At 41.0% G+C, this 22,105-nt stretch overlaps 1 long non-coding RNA gene across 4 annotated transcripts in view; it reads left to right on the top strand.

The window, feature by feature from the left end:
• LOC114691140 overlaps positions 1 to 22,105 on the top strand; it is a 287,086-nt gene that overhangs the window by 238,276 nt on the left and 26,705 nt on the right. For 3 of the 4 annotated variants that reach the window (XR_003734180.2, XR_005091975.1, XR_005091976.1), the window contains 3 exons: positions 3,596 to 3,764; positions 13,291 to 13,720; positions 17,071 to 17,157. This is a non-coding gene — a long non-coding RNA (uncharacterized LOC114691140). The remainder of the gene's footprint in view (positions 1 to 3,595; positions 3,765 to 13,290; positions 13,721 to 17,070; positions 17,158 to 22,105) is intronic. The other variant, XR_005091977.1, reaches the window with a different exon arrangement.

Here is a 22,105-nt window from a genome sequence, read left to right as displayed (position 1 = left end):
TCGTGAAACTTCTACCTTCTCTACTCTATGTTCTCATTAGCCTAGACATTCAGCACTCTTCCCTTGATTCTACCAATCTTCAGGTCCAAACTCACTGAAGTCTAAATGCACAGGTCTACCCAAACTGGAATTCTTTCTGCCGTAGGCATCTCCATGTTATCGTGCCAGCAAAGGTGGACGAGTTCATCAGATCACATGGGGAAATCCAGTGATTATTCAGGTCGTCTAAGCATACCTGAGGTGTCACCACTCTGTAAACAGTTCCCCATCCATATCAAACCCTTAGTGCACTGTCTCATAAGTCTTGTGCCTTCTCTGGCTTCTTTTTCTATTCTTAAGCTATTAGCCCCTGGCAAAGGACTCCAGAAACTATCACTACAACTCCACCTGCCTTCTCCTTGTCCAGCTGCACACCACCATCCCAGTTATTTCCACAAGTGCAACGACAACTGTGCTTATAAACAGAATCCAGCCTGAGCCCAAGACATCAAGGCGCTGGCCTCACCTCTCACCTTTGATCTCGCCTAACCTTATTACTCACTGGACTTCTGTCATTCCTTACACCTCACAGGCAATCACTCACACCGGCTCCAGATGTGGATACAGAGGTGCCTCTTCGAATGTAAGGCACAGTAAGATTTTCTTTCAGCTTCAAGTTCAAATGCAGAAAGTTTAACAGCAAAAGCAAAGTAGTCACAGTTAAAGGCTTAAAGGATTTGTCATGTCCACAACAGAAACTAACGGCACCCTCGACATCGCCTCATTTTTACTTGTGATTTTTTTTTTCTCTACACACTCAGGTTTATTATTAATTCATTGAGCTATTCCCCACCCCCACCCTCGAGTCTTATCTCTCCCCCCCTTTATCACCTTCTTCTCTCAACCATTCCTCTTAGGGCCTGCCTCCCTTTTTTCGACACACACTCAAAATTATTAGCATGGATGGCAGGCCACTGCTCATCCGCACACAGTCTTAGAAACTGATGGCAGGGCAAGATGCCATTAATGGCCATTCTGTTCAGTTCCCTGCCATCAAGCCTCAGCACGGTCCGTGAGCCACTGCTATCATCATTTCAAATCTGAATTGAAACATCAGTTCCCTGAGGAAGCCTTCCATGACCTGCCCCCAATTAGATATTGTCCCTTTGTTTGTGTTCTCGAAACTTACTGTAATGTTTTTCTCTCTATCATTCATGGTCTGCAATTATATATTTGGGCTGGGATTTGACAAATGCCTGTCCTGTGCACTGGCTATATGGGTGTGTGTGTGTGTGTGTGTGTGTGTGTGCAGATATGAGTCTTTCATTCACCACTGCTTCACTCTGCTAGGTTTTAGTCCATTCTTGGCTCATAGTATTGATAAGTGCTAGTTCATACTCACTATTACTAATGCTAACCTTACGGTTAGCTTGGCCTTTATTATAAAAGCAAGCCTGACTCTAGGTAAGGCATTTATAAAATCAACTTTTTTTTATTCCTTCACGCATTTTTATTTCACACAGCTGTCAAACTACAACAACAACAACACACACACAATGATGATGATTGGAAAAAGAAAATAAGAATGAAATGAAACTATGGTCTCATTAAAGAAATGTGTCACTGTGTGGAGGACAAAAGGCAGATAGTACATGATTCTAATTCAAAGCAGCAACTGTCTGCTGCCTAAGAGAAGCAGAGTTGGCTTACTGCCTGGGGAGGAGGGGAGTCTCCACAGAGGAGGCAGCCTGTAGCTGGCATGCAGATTAGAATGAATTTGTCAGGTGGAGGTAGAAGGAACAGTGTCCTCCCTAGAGTCACACACACACACACACACACACACACACAACTGGATGGGCAAAGAGGGAAGGATGAAAGCAGAGACGAGGAGGAGGTGGGTGCCGGTTGCAGGAGCTCGGGTGTTCTGTTCTTAGGCCAGCGTGGTCACTGGTGGCCTGTGGGAATAATTAATCTGAAAGGTTAGTTTACACGATTCATTCAGCTCTCCTGAGTTTCAGTAAGAATCAGCCACTGTGTGGGTCATGTGACCTCCAGCACAGATATTTTCAATGATCCCTGTTTCTGGGGGAATCCAGTGTTTGGGGTGGTATGACTGTAGACTGGGTCCTTGTGTTTATACGACAACCACTTTACGGACTGAACTATATATATATATCTATTTCCATGTTGTTCCCCATTTCCTAGAAGAGGGACCTTAACCTCTGCTGCTCTGGATTGGCATTAGCTGCTGAGTCTCCTGGATTCTCGTTGCCTATGGTTAGAGATTTCGCATTTGCACGCTCACTATTCACACTTAGTCTTGGTCTCTTGAGATGAATGGGTGGTTCATCGTCAACTTCCACACCTCACTCTTTTCGGTGGAAGATGGGCCTGACATTTTCTTCATCATCTCTTTTACTTTTTTTTTTTGTTTTGTTTTTTGTTTTTTCGAGACAGGGTTTCTCTGTGTAGCTTTGTGCCTTTCCTGGAACTCTCTTTGGAGACCAGGCTGGCCTCGAACTCACAGAGATCCGCCTGCCTCTGCCTCCCAAGTGCTGGGATTAAAGGCGTGCGCCACCACCGCCCGGCTCTCTTTTACTTTTAAAAAGAATGAGTAAGTGCAAAATTTCACTATAGCAATGAAAATCTAATGAGTCCTCACCATGTATATATGCCACACGATTTTTCTTTGTGTGTATGTTTGTATGTAGGTGTGAACACCCATGTTCATGTATGCAGAAGCTAGAGGATGATGTAGGGAGTCTTCCTTTATTATTTTTCCACCTTTATACAAGGATTTTTCTTTTTGCTCCACTAATCAGCTCCCATATCACGATGCGGAGACTTATTATTAGTTATGAATGCTTGGCTGTAGCTTAGGCTTGTTTCTGGCTAGCTTTTACCTTCAACTTATATTAACCTGTTTCTCTTAATATACATTTTACCTTGGGGCTTTTTACCTTTCTTTCTGTATGTCCTATGCGGTATCTGTTGGCTGGAAGCTGCCTAGCTGGCCCTGGGCATCTCCCTCTCTTTCTCCCTTGTTCTCTCCTCTCTTCTTCTCTCACTCCTCTTAAGCCTAGATTTCTCCTTCTATTTATTCTCTCTGCCCATCAGCCCCACCTAACCTTGTCTCTGCTTAGCTATTGGCCATTCAGCTCTTTATTAGACCAATCAGGTCCCTTAGGCAGGCAAGGTGAAACAAGTGCAGCACGTCTTTACATAATTAAACAAATGTGGCATAAACAAATGTAACATGCCTTACATAGTTAAAGTAATAATCTGCAGCATAAACAAACATAACACATCTTTACATAGTTCAAATAGTAATTCCGCAACATACCTTAGTTTTTGAGACAGGGCCTATCACTATACCAGAAGCTGGCTAGCAAGCTCCCCAGATCTGTGTTTCCTCCCCAAATGCTGGAGTGGCAGGGACATGCAGTCACACACACACACACCTAAGTGGAAGGATGGGGTAGTCTTCTCCTCATTTTATGGATGAGAAGTCAAGCTCAGAAAGTGAAGTTTCCTACAATGGGAAGTTTGTGGAAATACTACATTATCGAAGCAGACTCTGTAGGATGACTTCAACGCTCATCTGTTTTATTAACAGATATTTTTAAGTACCTACTGTGAGCCAAGCATTTCGTTAAGACTTAAGGATGTGTCGGTGCAATAAGATAACCATGACCCATCTGTGGAAAGAGAGCTCAGAGCCCTGCAGGAAGATACCTGATTAGTGAGAACACTAAGTGTGATAAATGTCCAGAAAAAAAGATGAGGTAAGTGTGCTCCCATGTGTTCCAAAATAAAAGCCTTCTTTAGAAATATATATCATGCTTAATAAAGCAATTATTCCTTTCCTATCATCTTCATTCCTCGTCTTTTTTTTAAACTCTCGTTATTAAGGAGTTTATTTGAACAACTAAGGTTTTTAATGGTGTGTAAACCACGTAATTGTTCTGACTGCAAACTCTGAAACTATTGTTAGGTGCCATCTTAGGCCTATAGAAGCTTAGAAAGAGCTAGCCATCAATGATATCATGCGGTATATGAGCTAGAAACTTCTAGAGGAAGTTTGTGAGGGTCAGTTTCAATCCTACGGGGTTCCCTTTGCATGAGAGACCAAGGAAATCCAGCTCACAAGCTCTAGTGTGGCAGCAGCAGGCTGTGGGCCCTGAGGACTTTGTGCCCTGGTCTTGTTTACAATTTGTCTGAGGCTTCTTGAGCTCAGCCCAGCCAGATGGACTCTTCCTCTCAAATATCAGACCTGATCTTTTCAAATAAAACAGTACAGAGCACGTTAAAAGCTTTGATCCAACTGTTTACTTTGCATTTGTGTGTGTTGGGGAAATGGGGACAAAAGGAGGATTTATTAGGCCTTGCTGTGGGTGGCCAGTGCAACCACTGGGCATGTGAGAGGGAAGTTTGGGAGGACTCTGTACCGGCACATTTTGGCCACTTGTCAGTATCCAGATGCCTGGTGCTTCCACCAACATCTGTCAACTGCTCTGGGGGCCTCTTTCTTTCTTTCAGCCTTCTTTCCCTTCAAAGGCAAGTTCCCAAAAGAGAGTGCAGAGTTGATCAGTCCTTTCTGTATGTTAGGACAGGTGGGAGCACCAGGTCTGGGACTCTCCTATGAAGTTTTGCGACATCTCTTAGTGATTCGCTTGCCTCTTCACAAGTGACCTCATATTTTTCAAAGCACCCCATGTGGGATAACCTATTTTGTCCACACCCTTCTGAAACAGGTGGTTGTGCATGCATAATCTCTTTCTTCATTATCTGCCTTGCACAACAGCATACACACAGACTACACAGGCATTTCTACATTCTGATCATGAGAAGAGAGACTCTCTGACTGACTCTTGCCATATGACCTCAGGAATTCTCTTTTTCCTGCAAAGTAGATAAAATTTGCCCAGTTTAGAGATTTTAAAATGCTGAAGGTCAGAGAGGTTGGTAACTGATTCCTTGACACTGAGTGTTGATATGCATTCTGATATCACCAAGGGTTAGAGCTGAGCTAAAACTCACACTAGGCATGTTGGCCCAGAGACATGTTTAATTTGTGCCTCATCTTCCTCGAGTTGCAGGAGTGAGCTCCTGATGGGGCTTTTGTCCTCTAAGCACCAGCTGAAAATTCTTTGCCTCTACCAAATATCCAGTGCAAGGACCATCACTCTTCCAGGCACACTCCTGTAGGTCTGCTCTCCAGGTCTGCTCTCTTGTTTATTGGTGTCTGTCTAGCAGAGACTGGAAACGTCTCGGAGAAAAACTGCAATGAAGATTTTTGAGATGGAGCAAATGGTCAGGACCTACAACTGCCTGGAGCCCAGCCACCTTCCCCTGATCAGGAATGGAGATGGATCAGAGGAGCTGCAGATCTGACTAACCCTGACTAACACTCTTCGTCCACACCCAGTTTCCAGAGTCTACAGCATCCACGAGGCTGACAGACAGTTTTCTTATTGCTCAGCTCTAGGTCTCCCTTCTTGCCTGCCCCACCCAGGCCCCAGATAAAACTGTTGCACGTGAAGCCTACGGTCTCTGGGGAGTCCAGGCAAGAGACCATGGAGAGGAATTTAGAAATTCCAGAACAAACCAGCACCTGAAGCTTAACGAACTGCCATGTTTGATGGAATTAACTGCCTTAAAACAAAAACAGAAACAGAGAAAGGAACAACAACAACAACAAAACAAAACAAGATAGAGATTTCTAGATTTTAAAAAGAAACGAAGCCTTTTGGAGAAAAGAGATAAAACACATTTTTTTTCATGTTTATCAAATAGTGTTTTAAAATTTCTGATGTGTGAGAGTGAGAGAGTGTGGTTAGGACTAGGTACTGTAATTAAATTGCTTGTAATCTAACTTGGCTTTTTGTTCCCATTTTCTTCCTTTCTTTCTTTTCTTCTTCTTCTTTTTTTGTATCAGTTAATCTGTTGGTTACATTTTCAGCTTTTCTTTGCTTCTGGTTTCATTTTCAGATGAAAAAATGCTAGGCACACAGGGCTGCTGTCTGGTTGCCATGGTGACCACAGCCTATTATCCTGCCTTGTCATTCATCAAGAAAGAATTGCACTTGACAGAGGCAGAGGGAAATGCCTGCAGTCTGCGGCATAGGAAGGGGGGGAAAAAGCTTTTCTTGTCTTCTATATACGTAAAGGCCCTTTAATGCCCGTTTAGTTACATGTTTTATTTAGCATTATTTATTACTTGTAACGCTGATAATTGATACCTGTGAAAATACAGCCCCTCCCTTCAACGTATTTAACGTGCAATTTGTCCATTTGCTTTGCTTTGCTTTTCCCATTTCAGACCCATAACTGGTGTTGCACCCCCACTCTCTGCCACCACAAATACTGAGTCCATTCCAGGAATAGAAACCGCCAAAGGATTACATTCTCCACGGAGAATGGTCGCTGGGAAGGTAGCTAGCGGAGCCAGCTTTCCCCACTTTCATAATCAACAGTTCCTGCATCTCACTGTTCCTCAGACTGATGAGTGCAGCGCATGGCCAATGAATAACTGAATCTAACTACTGATTAAATTATTTCTCCAGGTGTGCCATGTCTATGAAAGACAGTGCCAGCCAAAGAATTCCAAACTCTGGCGGTCTTTTCATGAGATAATCACACATAAACTCATGGTTGCTCCTTTTACAAATTTGGATCTACATTGAATCCATTGTTCTTCAAAGGCAGGCAAGGGCTCTTGCTTATTATCTGGCTGGTCCTCATTACAGCCACCTGAATTAATCCAAAATACTTCCAAAAATAGATGGTCTCATGACTTTCATATGTTGAAAAACCTAGTCTTTGGTTTATTTTTTCAACTCTGATACTTTCCACCTCATTATTCAACTCTTAAAATGTCTGTATCCGGCTGGGCCATTTTAAAGAAGTTTGCTGACAGCTTGCTGTGCTCTCTGGAACTGTTTGGTTTCCTTGTTAAGGTGGAGTATGTTGTAAAACCGGCAGCATTCTAAGTAGGGACCTCGAAGGGTGGTGTTTGAACATCTCCTCTGTTGTGTCTGTGATCAGGGAGGAGATGGACAATGTCTATACGTCATCTTGAGTTGGTAACACCGCAGCAGTTAGCATAAGCCATGCCGATGGGGATTAAACTACACTGCCTTGGGTGTACATAGGCAAGTGGAGAGAGGAACATGTCTGAAGTTCCAGTGTTGTTCTGTCTGAAGACAATGTCCCTGCTAGAGGTTGAAGGCAGCTAGCACATGCATGGCGCCAAGCGGAAGTGCTCTTCCATTATAAACAAAGCAGAAACGCACACAATTATTTGGTCAGTTTGGCATTTGAGATGGTTCAGATTCTAACCATCCCACTACTTCCTTTTTGTCTTGATAATTTTGGCAAGAAGAGGTTTGGGGGTGGAGAGGGGTAATTCTAAAAGAATTAAATAATTATAGCTGTCAGGAAATCCATCCAGGATTTTATAAATTCCCACATAACAGTTCAAAATCTCTTGATTTTCATTTCATATGAGCTGAGTCCATCAGAGCATACCTCACAGCATCTGTTGAATACCCAGCCATGTAAAAATGCAGGGCCCGTGCAATGTGTTTTGTCTGTTTCTGTTTCTTTTCTATCTTGACTTTTAGAGACTAAAAAGTAAGAACAAAGAGAGAGAGAGAGAGAGAGAGAGAGAGAGAGAGAGAGAGAGAGAGAGAGAGAGAGAGAACTGATACGTTGGGCTGTTTCTTTCTGGTTCTCAACTTTTCCTTTAGTGCTGCAGTAACACCACTGTTCATTTCCTGTTAAACTTCAAACATACCTTTTGATTTTCAAATGTCCCTTAGGCTAATGTTTTCACTGCAGAATGAAATGAGCAGGCAGAAACAATTAAGTGAGCAGATACAGTGAAAATGAACACCGTCCGGCGCTTTCACACAACTGGAATTGGCGAAGGAATCCTGCTTGGAATCTGATCTTCCAGCCACAGTTTTCACCTCCCTCGTCATTTTTTTTCCCACCCCCTAGTGCACACCACTTCCCCTTTCTGGAAGAAAAAGCTCTAGGCATACAAAGAAAGGCCTAAATACTCGCAGGCATGGGAAATATTTTCTCTGCCTGTTACTAGGACCGGATAATCTCCAAGAAAGAAAATCCACCTAGACATTTTAAACTCTGAATGTCTCCCAAAGCCTGTTAAATGTTCACATGTGTCTTCATGAAATTTGTAATACGAATTGTTTACACAGCCCTGATTGAGGGCACGAGTGCCATTAAAAAGGATCTAGTCAGTTTAGGGATGGAAAATTGTGAAAATCGGGACTGTGACTCACAAGGAGAAGTGTAGGTTTTTGCTTTTGTTTTGTATTTTTAAAATAATAATATATGACTCCTGACATGAAAAGGTATTTCAATAGCCCAGAGTAAGCTGTTTGAGGGTCTTCGGAGTTCTATGAGGAATTAACAAGACAGTAGTGAACTGTCCCCAACAGCTGCCCACGCGTGTCAAGGGCATCCCCGTTGTTCTATGAGACCTGTCACTTTTTCTAGAGGCACACTGAGAGATTTTACATGGCAGGAGCCCAGCGTTCCTAGTATGGTGTTTGCTTTGTTCAGATGTTGGGCTGTGATACTAGAGACTGGCTCCACCTCTGCAAGGTGATGGTGCTGAGGACGGAGTCCCCTTGTGCACATCTCAGAAGCCTGTTCTTATAGGAGAGGTGGCCTCTGGGACTGGTTCAGTCTGAATTCAAGCTTTTATTTCTTTAGCCCAGATGCAATGGGGAGGTGTTGACGACAGACAGACTCAAAATCCAAGCCCCACAAATCTTAAATCCTCCGGCGGACATCCTCTGTGAAGCAAATGCTGTACCCCCATCCTGAATGGGGAAGATGGAAGGCGTCCAGAGAGTTGAATTAAGTGGAAAGCATGGCTTCCTTTTCTAAGTTTTTAAAAATTAAATCCGTCATTCAGAATTTTCTCAATGAAACACTTCTCTTGTAAAACAAGTCTTTGTGTTTTTGCTGTAGTTGTGATGGGGATGTGTTTTTAATGCCATGGAATGGTTTAACTCTGAAATAGCAAAGAGCTGGAGATGGCAGCTAGTAAACACAAACACAGCTATACACTGACGTTACAATGGATTGCTTTAACTTGAGTTTCCAGGATAGGGTAAATTTCTTACTCCACCGAATGGCTGGTTCCATGGAAATTGACTTCACATGAAAGGAAACCTGCCTGGAAAGAGCAGGCACTTGGTATCACTCAAAAAACCAAACACAGACACACTTCCTCCTCTTGGTTATTTACTTTTTTAAAACCTACAAATAAAGCACCCAAGGACTGTGGAGATCTGAAGCTCTCCAGTAAGGCATTCTTTCAGAGTTTATAAACCAGTTCAGAAGCAGTTAAATAAATGAGTTTTAGGCTGTCTGTGGAGGACTTAAGCAAAATAGGATTTTTCTACCAGGCAGATTGAAATCACTTGATCATCTTTTCGACACACACACAAAAGAGGAAAATCTAAAATGTCTCTGAATGGATATTTCAGCATAACATTAAAAGCCAAAATGGCTAGACAGAAACAAAAGATAAGAGATAGAGCAGGACAGCAGTAGGCAAAGGGTCAGTAAATCTGTGAAAGAACCTATTGAAGATGCCTATAATGTCACAATTATATGTATAAGTGCGATTATAATATATTGGTAAAAATAAATAAATCTACTGAAGTGATTTCACAGAACCTGTGAGTCCACAGTGGCTCACCTAAAGATCTATGCTGAACTCATGATGAGACCTTGTGGGGAAGATCTTCATGGATTTAATAATGCTAAGGAACTCTCAAGAGACGGGCATCATTGATAACAATAGGTCCTAAGTCCAATAACACAATTCCTTATAAGAGGCCACAAAGGGATAAGACACACACAATGGAGAGGCCATATGAGTACAGAGGCAGGAACTGCCACTAGCCACAAGAGCCTGGGAGAAACACATGGGATGGGTTTACTGTGAGCACCTCCGGCAGAAAACACCTTGATTTCAGACTTAGGGCTTTTAGAACTGTGTGACAATGAATTACTCTTATTTTTTTAAGACATACATTTGTGGTAACTGGTTAGAATTTCCCCCAGGAAAGCAACACAGGGCTATCTGACAATGAGGGTTAAAAAGAGGCACACTGACAGAGTTCAAGGAAGGACAGAGTGACTGAACTCTTAGAAGAGGATGCATGGAACTAGATCTCATGAACAACCAAAATTCAGGGACCCGTTTTAGTTAGAGCATCTTTCCTCTTTTACTTCACCAACTCTGATGGAAAACCAACTGCTTCATTCTGCTAGCCTCTGAGTTTTCCATTTTACAGCTTCTATCACTTCATAAGGGTGTAATCCCCATCCATATTTACAATCCCTGTGGAAGGATTCTATAATGCCAGTGGGGTCATGTCTATCTGTAAACTAAACAGCAAAGATTAAACCACCAAGATCTTATTGAATATGACCAATCCTGAGAAGACCTGATGAGTGGTGGATGTGAGGAATACCAGATGCCCATCACTTGGATTTTTTTCTGTCTGTAAATATAGAGCTGTCATTCTTGAGGATATCAGCACAACATTGCAGAAATAAGATTTGCAAGGCTGTCAGAGCTATGCCCTTTATAGGCGGCATGGCGTTAGGAAGACATGAGACCTTGCAAAATTTCTTTATCTTATTCTTAAAAAATGAAGATAGAAATGACTGGGAGTATAGATCAGTGCTAGTTTTTGCCAAGATGTGTGAGGTTCTTAGGTTCAGTCCCCAGCACTGAACAAAACAAGAACAATAACAAATAAACACAGAAGTAGATGTGATAGTGTAAACCTAGGCTTCAGAAGGCTAAGGCAGGAGGGTTGTGAATTCAAGGCCAAAAAGGATAACATAGAGAATTCTAGGCCAGACTGGGCTATACTGGACTCTGTCTCAAAATGAAGATGGAAGTGGAAATAAAATGAAGAAATAAAGATGGAGTTGTTTGGTAACTATCCTGCATCTGGAAGAAGCCCAGTAATGTTAGTTAAGGATGACCATAGATAGAGTGAGCTTGAGTGGACACAAGAGACTGACAGGGTCTGTTGCTTTATTTTCACAGATGAGATTTCAAGTTTAAGCTCCTGAGAAAACCAGGACAGGAATTTAGGTTACTCAACTACCAGATTAGTGTTTCTTTGTTATTTTACAGGATCTGTCCCCATTTCTGTGGGTATAAAATGAGGTCTAATTTGTAAGGTGTCACTCAAATAAGGAAAAAGCATCACTCTTAGAATGGATAATAATAATAATGTTGGACTTTAGGTTTGATAGTGACACAGGATAAAGATGTTTAAAAAAAACAAAGTTCAAAGTAATAGGTTGGGAGTAGAAAGGCAAGGGACCAGTTAGGTGTCTGCATCCTACTGTTTGCTCTGGAACTTATGGGAAGAAATTATTTCGAGACAGCATTTACAACACAAAGAAACCATGGTGACATCAGAGCCCTTTAATTTTTAAGCTGAGTTCTTGTAACCCCACCACCACCACCACTCTGTTTGTTTTCCTTTTGCTTTCTCTCATTATGTAACGATATTTGGAAAGGAACTACTTGGCTCAGTTTTGTAGTGAAGAAAAAGAAAAAAAAAAAAAAGGTATACCTTCTGTAAGCCAGAGTTGGTCCAAATAAGATCAACCCCCACCGTGTGTGGCAACTACAATCCAGACCATTTTTTAAACTTTATAATATCAACATGGTGCTCAGTGTTTACATTTTAAAGTCCCGATAAGATCAACTATACTTTCAGATTGCAGTGGACCAGAAAAGATCTTGTTTCTTCGAAATTCCATGATCAGAACTGAGGACACACCACACACGCATGCACACGCGTGCACACACACACACATTGTATGTAAGTTGTGCAAATACCTATCTGTACACACACATCACTTATAATATGTGGCATTGCTGTAAAAGGAGTATGCCTTTGAAAGGTCCCATTCTCATAGCAGTCCTGCTTTAAAAGACTAGTCTGTGTGCGAGGCTATTCCTGCATTTGTAGGAATAGCTCACCATTAGTTTTCTTTATCAATGGACTTTGTGAATGCAGCCAACAGAGGGAAAGGTTGATGTGTACACAAAGATATGAGAGGATACTCAAGCAAAAGATGAATTGGGGCCACTGTACTCTAAAAAAAGTCATGACTAATTCCATCTGTGATTCTGATTACCAAATTCCAAATCTTCCCAAGTTTTAACATGACAAGCATCTGCACAGCAGCCTACTACCGCTTGACTAACTCAGAAGTATTTTGCTTTTGTTAAGGATTCTTTTCTGCAATGTCCCTTGCTGATCTTGGTCTGGGACAATCTGTGCTGGAGTGACCCTCTGATCAGAGCCTTTTTGAGAAGCTCCAACCTCTGGGTCTGCAATATCTCAATGCAACATCTCAGATTTTATAATACAATGTTATAATGTGTGATTTTTAAGAAATTTACTTTTAGAATGGCCTCTGCAAAATGGATATAGTTCTGGTTCTGCTTTTGCTGTAGAGCATCTTCTCTGGTTATATGTGTAGTAAGGATCATGTTTGCACACCTTAGAGATGTTGCCATATGGTCACTCCTTCATTGGCATGCATCATGTGCCTCCTGACTCGCTACTGCACTCCAGGTTGTATTCTAGGTGTTTGGGATATATGGTTGCAGAAAGCAAAGTTGACTAACTCATATAATCTATTGGGATATAAAATAAGATCGATAGATATAATCTCATTAACAGAACTTTTATGCAAAGACTTGAGGTCTGAGAGGAAGTCTGACATTTGAATACACAGAAAGGTTATTCCAGGCAGCTGGAACAGTCATTGCAAAGCACAGAGGAAAGTGAACATTTTTCTTGGCCTCTACCCTAATTCCTGGGACCCATGAATAGATGACTTTACCCTGTTAGAGGGACATTGAGATAGGTTCAGGTTAAAGATGTTACACTGGGGAGGTCACTCTGGATCAACCAGGTCAGTCCAAAGTCATCACAGGCATCCCTATGCTAAGGACTATGGATGGAGCAGAAAAAAAGATAGCTTTCCTTAAGACAACAGAAATGCACCAGCCATTTATTATGAACAGTGGCTGGAGTCTACATAATCCAGACAGGACAATATGGGATTTTCTTCTCACTGCTGAATTCCAGGTCTTCCTACCCAACCCCATCTTCCTCCAGATAAAAGCCACTGGGCATCAGGCCTTTGATGTCCAGAGGAGGAGATGAGGAGAGAGAAACAACTAAGGAAGCTAAAGAGATGTGGCTATTGTCTTTGCAGATGAAAAGGAGATGCAACAAAAACATGGGACTCAAGAAACTAGCAAAAGCAATGAAGAAGACTTTCCAACCAGCATTTCCACAGGAGCACAGCCCTGAGGATGACTTGACCAAGCCCTCTGAGACCCATGTGTGGCTTCTGACTTCTAGAGTGGAAGGCGATAGACATGGATTCTTTTAGGCCACCGTGTTTGTGTTGGACTGTTCATCTGCAGTCAGAAGTTAATGAATGAGCTCAATAAATAGTATGTTCACTCTACTGGTCAGAGAATTTTCAGATCACATTATGCTGTATGGCTCATACATGCCAGGCACTGAGCTTGCAGTGGAGACTCTGGGCTAAACACACGGTCCTCAACTTGAAAGCTATGATCTCAAAGACTGACTAAAATTTAGCATCTTCAAAATGAGTCAAAAATCTACAATTGAAAGTAAGTGCAAAGGCTGTGAGGGCTTAAGCAAGAGGAAGCAGGCACGAAAAGTCCCAAGGGGAATGATATTTTAACTAAAATGTAATGACTGTTAATAATTACTCTGACAAAGATGGGAGACGTAACGTTGTAAACATAGGTAATGTCAAGGTCGGAGAGTCACTAACAAGCTTGACATAGCCAGAGAATTGTGAGTAGTTCGGGACTCACTGGGAAGTAAAATGAGATGTGCCAGAAGCTTAATTCCTATATCTGGACGAGGAATGGCCTTTAGAAAATGAAAGTGTTACCACTGATTTAGTGTTACCACTAACATCTCTTACCTGTCATAAGATGCAGACTTTAGGAATACAATTTGGAAAGGTTTACTAAATTTGACAGACACATTCATCTAAACAAGGCCCACCAGTTTTGCTTTAAGGTGAATGTGTATTTTGTGGAGAGGATGTTTTAACTAGTTTATTTATTTATTTATTTATTTATTTATTTATTTATTTATTTATTTATTTATTTATTTATTTAGACTCAGAGCTTCATGTAGCTTAGGCCGGCCTGGGACTTGCTATGTAGCCAAGGGTGCTCTTCAATTTCTGATCCTCCTGTCTCCACCTCCTGAGTGCTGGGGTTACAGACATGTACTATCATACTTGGTTTTATGTGGTGCCGGGGGGTCAAAGCCAGGGCTTCACACACTCCCCCAACTGAGCTACATCTCAGCCTCAAGGTTTATTACTAAAATTCACACTTGCCATGCAAAAGCAAGCACTAAAAATGCCATATCAGGTTTATACAAAGAAGTTGGGGAAAAATACTCTGTGACACAAAATTAAGTAGGACCCTGGTTAAAAAAAATGAGTTTCATATGCTGACGATTAAGAATTTAAAAAATACTATAATAAGTATCCATGTTGGGGCTGGAAGTATATTTCAGCTGGCAGAGTACTGACTTAGAATGTATGATGCTCTGGTTCCATAAAACTAGGGGTGGTAGTGTACTCCTGTAATCCTAGCATTTGGGAGGTGGTAGCAGAAGGATTTTGGAGACTAAGATCATTCTCAGATACACAGCAAGTTCAAGGCCAACCTGGGCTATACAGATTCTGTCTCAGAAATCAAAATCTGCGTTACCTTGAAAAAGACCTGCTGTCATCTTGTAAGGAAGTGAGCCCCGAGGCGGGTGGTTATTTCACAACAACATGGGCGTGCACAGAGATCTAGCACAGATTTGAGGTATTGTGTGTGTGAGAGAGATTTTATATTCCTACATGGTTGTGTTCAGCTGGGTGAAGTTTCCTGTGTCTCCTAATACTTCTTGCAGATAAAATCATGCATGAGCAAATGAAAAACCCTGCATCAAGCTCAAATTTCTATGAGCTGCATTTTAATAGGTTGGCATTTCACAGCTAATACAACAGCAGGGGGATCTACATAGGGCGTTTCTATCGCTCCCCAAAGATCCTCTTGTTTCTGTCTCCATCAACAGCTCTTTAATTCCAGGAACAATAGCTGCTCTGGTTTCTACTCTTGCCCTTTCAGGGCCATCCTGTGCTGCATGGAGTCATGCAATCTCATGTGGTTTGGACCTGGCTTCTTTTACTCCAAAGTCTTCGAGGTTCCTTCCTACTGCTGCCTTTAGTAATTCCTTCGACAGCTAAGGAGCATTCTGCTATGTGAATACATAGTAACTTGTGTTCCCGTATTTCTCAGTGGTGGTCATTATGGTAGTTTTCAGTTGGGATTATCCTACTAAAAGCTCCAGTGAATGCTTTTTGCACTCCTGTTTGTCTGTAATAAGTTTTCATTTCCCTTTGGCAAATACATATAAAGTAAAGGTGCTAAATTATAGCGGAAGTATATGGACAATTTTATGTAGAAAAAAAAATGGCCAGACAGGTTTCAGAAGAATATGCATCTCTTCATACTTCTATCAGTAGCTGCTCCACTACCCAGCAATACCTGATATGGTTTTCCAGCCCTCCTACTAGGTGCCCTGTGGTGACACATTATGACTGCCAGGAGCATTTCTTGGATAATAATGTTATTGAATACCTTTCCTGTGCCAAACGGCCATTCATATGGCTTCCTTTGTAAGGTACCTTGCATTCATTTTATTGGTTGTTTAGCACTATTTCTTTATATTTCATACTTTCCTGGGTCCCTTTTAGAAATATGTACATATCCCCAAATCATGAATGTATTTTTTTTATATCTGTGTGTGTGTGTGTGTGTGTGTGTGTGTGTGTGTGTGTGTGTGTACACACGCGCGTGTGACAGGGAGCACAAGCAGTGTCTGTCCTCTTCAATTTCCACTGTGTTGGAGTCTCCTGTGGCTCACTACTGTGCATACTGTGCATGTCATGCTAGCTGGCCCATAAGCTTCTGTGGATTCTCCTGCCTCTGCTCTCTGCTTCTCATCTTGTAAGACACCACTCTATCCAGCTTTGTGTGCTTTCCGGGGACTGGAACCTAAAAATTGCTCCACCCACTGAGCCATCCCTGATAAAGTCTAACATTTATCACTGCTGTATCATTTGGTCTTTATGACTCTCGTTAATGTTTATATAGAATATAAGACCTGAGTTTGGGTTCCTCTCCCTTCCTCATCCTCACAAAGACAGGCAATTATTGTGGTATTATTTGTTGAAAATAATGTCCTTTCCCATTCAGTTATTTTAATTTCTTATTTTAAATGAGATCATACAAAGTGGGTACATTTCTTACTTATCAATGTACTTGTTAATCTTCTTTTGTTTTGTTTTGTTTTTCAAGACAGGTTTTCTCTGTGCAGTTTTGGTGCATGTCCTGGATCTCACTCTGTAGACCAGGCTGGCCTTGAACTCGCAGAAATCCACCTGGTTTTGCCTCCTCAGTGCTGGGATTAAAGGTGTGGGCCACCGTCACCTAGTGTACTTATTAATCTTTAAGACCATGCTGTCCTTCAGACTTTGATTGCTAATATTGTAAATTTAATTGATTTTGTGTACTTCATGATAACTTATTAACTTTATATATTTTTTGGATTCCTTAGAATTCTCTGTGTGTACTGTGCACAATGCAAGACAGTTTTGCTTTTGTCTTTTCAGTCAGTCCTTGCAATCTTTCTCCCTTTTCTTTTCTTTCTTTTTCTTTTCTTTTTTGGGAGGGGGTTGTTTTATTTTATTTTGTTTTGCTTTGCTTTGCTTGAAACAGGGTCTCTCTATAGCCCTGGCTGTCCTGGAACTCACTATGTAGACCATGCTGACCTCCAACTCACAGAGGTTCACCTGCCTCTGCCTCAGAGTGCTGGGGCTAATGGTGTGCGCCACCACCTTGGGTGCCCTTCATTTCCTGATGTTGTCTTCCTGTACTAGCTAGGACCTCCAGCGCAAAGATTGCAGGAAGAGTGAGAAGATGAGCATCTAGCGCTGCTGAGTCCTAAGGAGAGGGAACTTGTTTAGGTCAGTATTTGGATTAAATGTGACGTCACCTATAGTTTTGAAAATAAATGTCAGGTTAAAGTTTATATCCATGTCTAATTCCCCCCGATAGTTACTGTTTTGATAATAACTGACAAGATAATAAAATGATTTGTATCTTATCTTTCCAGTCTGTAGATAAACATAGATTTTATTTTAAATGTTAAAAAAACCCACAATTCTGGGAGAGCCCCTCATTGCATTGATCTGTTTATGTATTGCTGAATTTGAGTTGATTGTTTTTCCCTGTGTTTGTGTTAATGAGAGATATTAATTGGTAGTGTTCATAATATTTTTGAATGGTTTGGTATCAAGATGGTTTCTATATTTAGAAATGTTCCATCTTTGGTATGTCTGAAAAGTTCACAGTATATACAATTATTTCTTCCTTAATTATTTGATGGAATTTACCAGTGGAGCTATCCTTGTTTGGAGTCTTTGTGGAAAGGCTTGAAGAGTTTAAGTCAGTCTTTATTTCTTATTTTTGATAATTTCGTACATTAGTACTGTGTTTATATCATTTTTACTCCACCATCTCCACCTCCAGCTCCTTCCATGGTCTCTCTACTCTCTCTCAAATTCATGATCTCTTCCTCTTCAATCATTAAATCATTATAGTTACACACACACACACACACACACACACACACACACACACACACACACGCCCCACTGAATACACTTACTGTTGCTCATATGTATATGTTTTTAGGGCTGACCAGTTGGGATTTCATAACCTATCAGAGGACTCATCCCTGAAGGACTGATTCATTCTCTCTCTCTCTCTCTCTCTCTCTCTCTCTCTCTCTCTCTCTCTCTCTCTCTCTCTCTCTCTCGGCAGCCATTAATTAATTGCCTTGCAGCTCTTCATTTAGGGGTGGAGCCCTGTGAGATTTCTTCCACAGAGGCTGGCATTCCAACTGGAACTGCCATTTCTGCAGATCTTGTTGAGGCAACCATATTGTTAAGTTTTCATGGTGCATCTTTCCTTCATATAGAGAAGACACAATCTTACAGCAGATGCCCTGGCTCTCCACATCTTTATGCCTTATCAGGTACTTTACCTTAGTACAGGCTGCCTTGAATTAAAATCAGCCCACCCCATCACAAGGAACACAAATATTTATCATGCTTTTGTCTCCTAATCTTCACACATTTCCTCTCTACATGTTATTAAAAAAGTCCAAATTATTGTTACTGTTTTTTTCTTTAAACAATGCATGATTTTTATAAGAAATTAAAGAACAAAGCGTGGCTTATATTTACCCATGTTGTTACTGTTCTCAGAGATTTTCATTCCTTTGTGTAAATCTGAATTTGAATCTGAAATCTGGTGTTTATTTTTATTTTTTTATTTTTTTGCAGCTTAAAAGCTTCCCTTATCATTTCTTTTACTGTAGAGCAGGTGTGCTGGTGACACAGTCTTAGCTTTTTGTTTTTAAGAAATATTTCACACTGCGTATAGAACTCTGTTGGCTGTTTCTCCTTCTGTCATTTAAAATCTGTTGATTTGAGGAAGTGGAGGAAGCCCTAGTAAGTCAAATCCTGAGTGAATGCTCTTGACATAGGTATGAGGATGTCAAGGCCTCAGACACATGGAGAAAATGGGAAATCCTTCCCCTTAGGGTGATGCTCACAGGTAAACAGTGAAGTCTTTCTCAGAGGAACAGTCGTGACTGTTGACAATATGTGCAGGAAATGCCCACCACAGCTTTTCTCCACTGTATATTCATGACCTAAGACTGTTTCCTTATAGACCCTACTCCTACTGAGATTAACTAAATCTGTTTCCTTGATCCATCTGTACACCATAAACCCTGCCTCCTTGATGTAATAACCCCACCCCCTTGTTCAACTGTATGCAATAACCTGGCCTCTAGTAAACACACTGAATTTCTGTGGTGCTGAGGTTTCTTGTTGGGGTCCACTGGATTGAAGCTTTTCTGTATGTTCATCTGTCTGTTTTTTTCTTCCTTACTTTGGCTAACCCAGTTATGTCCATCTCTGGAGCTGTTCAGGATCCCTCAGTCTATTGTCTTCTGACTTCAATTGGACATGAAGTCACTAGTTTTTCTTAGGATGTAGTCATTTTCTCTGGCCTTTTAGACATTTTTACTATTACTGATCTTTGCTATTGAATGATGATGCGTCCTAAAGTAGATTTCCCTGGAATTATCCTCTTTGGGATTAATTAAGCTTCTAAGATCTCAGAATTGATATTTTTCTCAAATTTAGAGAACTCTCGATGATTTTGCTTTGAGAAAACATCTCTCTTCCTGGCGCTGCAATTTAAGAGTAAAATTAAATCTTGTCAGAGGCCAGTGAAGCCTAACATTTTGGCTTCCCCCCACCCAGCCCCCACTTGTTAGTTTGGATAGTTTCTAGTGTGTGTGTGTGTGTGTGTGTGTGTGTGTGTGTGTGTGTGTGTGTGTATTCAAATCAATTTATCTTTTCTTCTGATGATAACCTCATCCAGTGACTTTTCCATTTCATGTATTCCCTTTCTGGTTTGGCAGAAGGTCTAGGTTTTGTCTTTGATCCCTTCCTATTCTTTTTTTATGATACTTCCAGTCTGCATTGTTTCTCTACTTGTTATTATACATTGTGTTTTTCTTGACAACTGGGCATATTGACAGTAGCTGTTTTAATGCTCATGTCTTTTAAATCCATTCCTATCGTCACTTCTGGGTCTGTTTCTATTGACTGGTTTTCCTTCTGGCTACAGTCTGTATGTGCGGAATCATTTCTGATTTGATGCTGAGGGCTATAGATCTGAATGTTGCTCAGTGTCTGGATTTTGTTATCTTCTTTAACAGTGTTGAGTTCTATTCTGGAAGGTAGTGAAAGAGAGTCATCTTGATTCTGAGTCTTGTTTTTGAAATTATGTTAGAGATGCTTTAGAATCTTCTTTGGAAACAATTTTTCCCTAAGGAATGGCTTTTCTAATTTCTCTAATCAACACTGTGGGGGCTTAATAAGACCTCTACTCTGTGGATAGTTGAACATGGGATGCCCCTCACCCTCCTTTCACATCTAGCACTTGTTGTAGTCAGAGTTCCTCACTAGTTTTTTTTTGTTGTTGTTCCAATCATCAAAAATCTTTTTTTTTTTTTTTGGTTTTTTCGAGACAGGGTTTCTCTGTGTAGCTTTGCGCCTTTCCTGGAGCTCACTTGGTAGCCCAGGCTGGCCTCGAACTCACAGAGATCCGCCTGCCTCTGCCTCCCGAGTGCTGGGATTAAAGGCGTGCGCCACCACGCCCGGCCAATCATCAAAAATCTTAAAATGCCCATTTAATACATTTTGTTCAGTCTTATTTGTGACAGGTAGCCTCATTTGGAGATAAGAACACAAACATGTGCATGTAAAAAAAATGAGGTTTCATTCAGCCATCACTTAGTCTTGTGCTATTTTCACTTAACATGGAATTTCCTTCTGAAGAGAAGGTTGTTATTCACCTGAGGTAGAATAATTCTGTTGATGGGGGCACTAAGTAGAGCCAATTAGATCCTAATAGCCCTGACAGACTTTATGTGAAATGCAATGTGAAGTGAGTTTTCTCTTTGAATTCAAAAGGTTGATTTAGAAAGGACCCTATTCTCAGTATCTGAGACACTAGCTGGAGTATCCTGATCAATGGAACAAGTGAATCTCTTTCATTCACCTGTATTCATCCATGTTACTGAATAATTAGCTTGTACGCAACTAGAACAATGACAAAGGCCATTATTTTGAACCACATACTACCTGGTACTATTGTGAACCTGATTTCTATCATAAGTGAGTCTAGACAAATATATTAAATAAGTAGAACTGTTTAGCAGTGTGTTTTAAGGGTTCTTTTGGTATAAGTTGCACGTAAGCTTTGTGAATTCTGAGTACCTAGTGGTAGCCTAGATTTCTTAGAATTTATACTCAAAACCAAGGTTGTAAACACGTGACTTTCTTAATAAAATAAATATGAACATTCATTTAGAGTTGTTAATTTTCTGAGCATACAGTAGATACATTTTTATTTTTGGTGGACCAGGGAAACATTAATGTCAGTGCCTTGGACATAGTAGGCAAGCACTCTACTACTGAGTTACACCTGCAGCCCAACTGTGTTTTTAGGACCAAGTAATATGTTAAGTGAACTATTCTAGGCACAGAATGGAGTATATTCTAGAGAAAGCCTATGCCTTGCTATGATGTAAATATAAACAACCATATTTATTAAATAGTGCACAAATGAAGAGTTTGAAAAACTGCCTTTCAATCTTCTATTCTTGAAACATGGAAGCCGTTACCCACCGAATGTATCACCTAGCCAATTAGGAAACATTTTCCTCCAGAAGTGAAACTAGGTCTGGGGGTGTAGCTCAGTGGTAGAGTGCTTTCCTAGAAGCTTCCAAGCTTGGGGCTCAAGTCTCAGCATAGAGAGGGGAAATGAAGCTTAGTAGTATTGCTGCATATTATACCTGTTGGCCTTAAAGTCAACCTTGGCTGTTAGTGAACAGTGTGGGTTTGTTTCAACCCTTCTCCTCCTTCTTCTCCTCCTCCTCTTCCTCTGTATCCTTCTTGTCTCCTTCTTCCTCCTCCAACACCTCCAACCCTAACTTCATTTAACCTATGTAATGGATGAAGGAGTTTTACTCTCAGAAATAGTTTCCCCTAATAACACATAGATTGGCTGTCAGTCAGTGTGTATCTCCTAAGCCTCCTTGTTAAGCACCTGGTTAATTTTCCACTTCAGTGGGTAGTGTATTGCATCACATACACCTAAGGATCTGAACAGCAGACTACAAGACACTGAAGATTTCTCATCAGAAACATCTGTCAGGTTCTTAATATTTTTTTTTTGGTTTTTTCGAGACAGGGTTTCTCTGTGTAGCTTTGCGCCTTTCCTGGAACTCGCTTTGGAGACCAGGCTGGCCTCGAACTCACAGAGATC

Source organism: Peromyscus leucopus, chromosome 7 (assembly GCF_004664715.2).
Source record: "Peromyscus leucopus breed LL Stock chromosome 7, UCI_PerLeu_2.1, whole genome shotgun sequence".
In the NCBI taxonomy this organism is placed as follows: domain Eukaryota; kingdom Metazoa; phylum Chordata; class Mammalia; order Rodentia; family Cricetidae; genus Peromyscus; species Peromyscus leucopus.
This window is presented reverse-complemented; position numbering and strand designations above follow the sequence as displayed.